We start from the raw sequence: 5,849 nt of genomic DNA, 5'->3' as shown, positions 1-5,849 counted from the left end.
TAGGCACTCTCAGACTCGAATACAGGACTTGAGACTCGGACTCGAACACTGGGGACTTGAGACTCGACTCGGACTCGAACTCTGGTAATGGTGACTCGACTTGGACTCGACTCGGACTCTTCTTTGGTGACTCGGACTTGGACTCGGACTCGAACACTGGGACTCGAGACTCGACTCGGACTCGACAGTTGGTGACTCGACTACAACACTGCTAGTAATTATTTATTTAAGTTATATAAGGGGACTATTATGCTACAGGTATGGTAGGAATAAATATGACATCCTAAAACATGCCTTATTATTGTCGCCTCAGGTCATACCTAACAACACCCTTCAGCTGTGACTTATTCAGCACAGCCTCTCACCTTTTATATATATCCCCAATTTGCAAAACTGTCTAGATGTAAAGAATAATGCCCGCCTGTTCATAATTAAAATGGTTTCTACAGTAGCACATGTCATGAAGAATTGCAATTCTCACAGCTGTGTAATGGAGTTAAAAATATATTTTACTTTTTTTTTTGTTTTGACAGATTTTTGTTTTGACAGATTTTGGAGATGCCGAGGTGGAAGAGCTAATCCAACATGTCAAGCCTCTACTGACCTCATCCTGGATTGATGCTGCAAGATTTCAGACAATACTGAAGACATGACTTTACAGGTACAAATGTTTAGAAAGGCCACCTGGGCAGGATTCAACAGAACAGTTTGGACAGCCTTGTCCAGATGTCATTCAACTTTTCAACATTTTACTGGATAAGGTCAAGGAGGTAAGATTTTGATAAAAACTAAACTGCCAACTTGAATTGGAAGGGTAGCAGAAATACTACAGTATAATGGGCTGAAATTCTTTATTTATTAAAAGTTTGTTCATCACACTAGGGATCATTCAGCCACCCTCATTTTTTCCAAATATGCATGACTTTTATTCCTTAAGGGAACACAAAAACAGATTTTGGCAAAATGTTTGCTTCATTTCACCATTCACTTTCATTGCATTCTTTTTAGGGCTGTCAAAATTAACGCGTTAATAACGCGTTAACGCAAATTCATTTTAACGCCACTAATTTTAGATTAACGCAACGCGCAATTTCTGTTTGACCCTTGGTCCAGCTCATAGTTGAATGAACAGATACGCAGACAAATGTGACTCTCTCTAAATGAGTAAAAGGTTTTCATAGAAATAAGAACATTAAGCAAATCGTCTACCAAATCCAATGCTCTAAATGCTCGTTGGACATCTGATATGATCTATATTTATACGTCTGAGAGGTGTAACGTTACCGTCCTCCTAATGCTTAATCTAATACAAAGATGCGGCTCAATTCATTTTGGTTTCGCTTTTATGCATGACTTAGAAAATAGACTGCAGGACTTGCTTGATGTTAAAAGAGTCATTAAGAGAGATAAAGTTCGGTACCTGATTAATGTTAAAGAGTTATTAAGTGCGACAAGACTCAAAAGCGATCCCCTCACGCTGACTGACTGATATCTGAAGCGCGTGCACACAGACGCGCGGGTGCGCGACCCGGATATATAGACATCTACACAAAATTACAGTTTTATAAATATCTGTTTTGATAAGAATTCACGCAGGTAGGCTCTATAATCTGTTATGTTTTAAGTAAATGTTTGGTTAACTGTTGGGTAAAACTATCTGATGTGTAACATTATATTAGATCATCACTAAGATTTTAAGCAGTCTGTCTCAATGTCAATCAAACAAAAGGAAAAAAAGTTGAACATACATTGATGATGTTTTTGCTTTGTGTGTGCTAAATCTATTAGTTTTACCAGTGATTTTAAGGTATTGATGTGGTAATATAATGTATGGATGTGGAAATGTTTGTGGTAATTTGACTCTTTCAACTTCAAACACGTGTAGTTCTGTCATATTTTGTTATATTTCAACAAATCATGCATTGTTCTATGTTTTAATAGAGAATGTCAAAATATGAACAACTATTTTTTTTTAAATTTGCTAATTCTGACTCAACTTGCCAGCACAGGTCACAAATGATGCAGCAGCAAACAAAAATGGAGAAAGAAAATTTTCTGGAAGAAAAATTCATATACAAAACAATGGCTGGTGATTCTGTTAAAATGTAAACAGGCTGTTGTTAACATACATTTGCATAAAGCATCTATATATGTATATATGATTAGAATATTAAAAACCTGAAAAGTGTTAAATTAGAGTAAATTTAGAATGGATAAAAATGTGCGATTAATTTGCGATTAATCGCAGTTAACTCATGAAATCATGCGATTAATCTAGATTAATTTTTTTAATCTATTGACAGCCCTAATGAAAGTCATTACTGAATGAAACCAGCATTTTAATAAAAACATCTCTTTTCATGTTTCACAGTTAAAGACAAACAGATCAGTAAATGATCAGTAAATGATTTGGTTTAGATTTTTAGATTTTTTACTGAATCTCTTTAGTTAATACATTCAAAGTATTGCATGTAAAATGGTTTGTGTTCTTATTCTGCATGATTGTGTAGTTGTATCTTTAAGGGAGCGTGCACACCAAAGCTTTTAACCCCGGGCAGGCGCATGTTTTCAATTGATTCCAATGGAAACTCTGCGTTTTTCATATAAGCCAGCAGCTAGCATTTTTTTTCTGCGCTGATAACCGGCGCTTGGCGGCTTTTCCACGCTCAGCGCTGAGAGTTAAGAGCTGGAAGAGATTCAGTGGTGCCCGGAGGGCACTTTATGCGAATTTCATCACAACATGTATGTAGCCCGTCATGTGTGTGGTTCCTTTTTTCAAAATATGTGTTCTGCGCATCAAGAGATCCTGTGTGCATCACGTGTCTTGTCAAAATAAGTGCCTGCTGCAGACGCGTCTAAAGGGTTTATGATAAATGAGATGCTCGCTTTTGCCAGATACTCGCATAATCTCATGCCTAATCAGAGTTTAGTGTTAAGGGAGTGTCTTGTATGTATTTTGTGAACGTGAGCGTCTCTTTTATCATAAACGTTTTGACGCGTGTGCAGCAGACACTTATTTTGACAAAACACTTGATGCACATGGTTTACATGACACAACAAACACTCCAAACACATATTATTAGCGCCCCTCGGATGAGAAGTCACAAGCCGCCACTTAACTCTAATATGATTATACTGTACAGTACCTCAATCAAATTTCCCATAAACATTACTGTGTATGAATATTAGGAAAAATCCGCAGGACATACTGTATCCTTGCCTAGATGGAATGAACAAGGTCAAAGTCCACCTGCCGCTTTACCGGGAAAAATCACAGTTGATGGAAAACTAGACGGATATAGACAATGCACGCCTGGGATCCCAATTTGCCTAAAGTTACTTACAGTATACTATGGCCTTTAAGTATGTACAGTTTTTGTTATACAGTATAAAAGTAGCCTTTGAGGGCATTGAAAGAGATGCTCAATCTAGTTTCGACTACTCCTTAGTAGGCTACTGGTAGGGCGAGTCTAGCCCTGACAGCATCACAGGGAATATCATCCAACGTGTACAGCTACACCACTGAAAGACCTGCGACCCACGAACGCCTCTCTCAATTAAAATGCCCCTGACTCCCCCTCTGGCCTTCCTTTGTCCCCGTAAACCATATTAATAGCATAATAAACATGTCATTGTACACCGTAAACCACATACCAACCCACACACACACAGATGTTATGAATAATTTAGCAAACTGACTTCTCATTGGATAAGAACACACAGTCTCATGAATATTGTACATAGTATGTGCTGCAGTACATTGGCGCATCACAATTCGTGACGTTGACACAATACACATTTTTAAACTTGGAAGACGAAAAATAAAGCAAAAAAAAAATGTATTTCCTTTTTATAAACAGATACACTACTACCATTTGTTTTTTATTATGTACAACAAAACCTTCCCTGTTGATAACTCAGAAAATGTTATTTAGCATTTAATGACCCCATTAATTTTATGAAGTTCTTGTTTAAAACTGTACTGGATTTCAATAGTAAAAAGTAGATTGTAGATGCAAATGTGACAAAAAAGTTTATTTCAAACCCGGAATAGTCAGAATAGGACACAGAGGGGTGATTGTTAATTTTATGTTAAAACACGTTTCACCATTTTAAATTATGATATGAATTCATTTAACCCTTTTAGCAAAGAAATTTGGAATAGTTTGCAGTAGTGCAAGCTAAAATAGATGCAATTTTTATATTCTAATGAAAAATAATGATAATCATTCTGCTAGTGAGATACAATTTTATCACGATTCAGGTTTCTGCAATTTTGCAATTATTCTGTACTTTCACTGTCGCTCCAGTAAATCTCTCACAGCAGCGGCTTTAATCCCCTTCTGTACATGTTGAAATATTAAAACTTTTAGTAAGTTTCTAAAGAGTTTGCAAAGATTGCTTCATTCACATATTCTTTTGTGTAAACTTTTATTATTTTATATGATCATTTTTCTTTATTTTATACAATTCACATTAATGTCAAGACCTAGTCATGTGCTGCTGACAGCTTGTTCTGTGCTTGGTTTAATTTTGTTTGGACTGATTGTGTATAACTGTGTAACAAGCACTTGTTATAACAATACAGGGTTTCGTCAATTTTTTATTAAACAGCTATGGTTACAGAACAAACAGAACAGACATATTATACCAATTTTTACAAGAAGTAGCCTAATATAAGCATCAGGTGTGCCTACAATGTGTCTGTGAAGTTTCAGCTCAAAATACCCCACAGATCATTTGTTATTGCATGTCCAAAACATGTATCTTTAAATGCAAATGATCTACTACCCCCCCCCCCCCCTCTTACCAACATACACGTGATCACTTTAACTTGGTTAAAATAGCCGTATTAGCACTACAATGTGCTAACAAACACTTTAGAAAAGCATCTGGGCCAATAAACCAGTCAGTAAGTGGCCATGGGCGGGGCTTTATCATTGTGATGTCACATTAACAAAAGAATCCAAACAATATTTCTAATGAGACTGCTTGGTTTAATGGGAATTAAAAAAGAAGGAGCAAGTGAATGTTTTTCATTGTGGGGTTGTTGTGTTCACACACTGCCAACATTTATGTCCAAACACCTTGTAAAAGTGGATTTCGCATAATATGTGCCCTTTAAAATTTAATTTCACCATCATCACAAATAGGCTATTAAAATTGTATAAATATATCATTTTAATAGATTTATACGAGTGCATAAAACAACAAGCTGAAATGTTTCTGTGGTAACCTGACCTGCATGTCAACCCAATCGTTTTCCTGTGACGCTGTGATTTTGTTCACATCAAAAAGAAATGTCAGATGACACATTGAATGCTTCACAACACATCATTTTCATTCTGCTTTGAACCGGTAAATGGCACCTGTCTAAATCCTGACAAACATACGGCGTATGAAACATCTCTCACAAATAGACAGAAAAAAAATGTTTGTTTGATTTCTTACACACAGCGTTCTGGATTATTTGTCTGTTACCTTTCTGGTACCCTAAATACTGCAATGATATGGAAGAGAAGTTCTTTAGATCACAAATTTTTCCATGAAACCAATTTCAGTCCCTCCAGAAAAACGTGATTATGCGATCGCATGATTCAACGCATAATCAGCCAAAGTGCGCATATTTATGGGGGGCCAAATTTTTTCAAATATGCCGCACATTCGCAGCATAAAATGCAGATTTTTGTGCGCAAAATATACGAGGCTTGCATGATTTCATAATCCCCGCCTTTTCGTAACAAAAATCACATGTGTCTTAGCAGAAAGTTGAAAAATGTTGCATTTTCTTCACACAAGCGCAGCCATGTCCCCTGTTGCCATGGGAACGTTATGAAGTGACGTATTTA

This window comes from Misgurnus anguillicaudatus, chromosome 3 (genome assembly GCF_027580225.2).
Source record: "Misgurnus anguillicaudatus chromosome 3, ASM2758022v2, whole genome shotgun sequence".
NCBI lineage: Eukaryota > Metazoa > Chordata > Actinopteri > Cypriniformes > Cobitidae > Misgurnus > Misgurnus anguillicaudatus.
Note: the sequence above shows the minus strand (reverse complement) of the source record.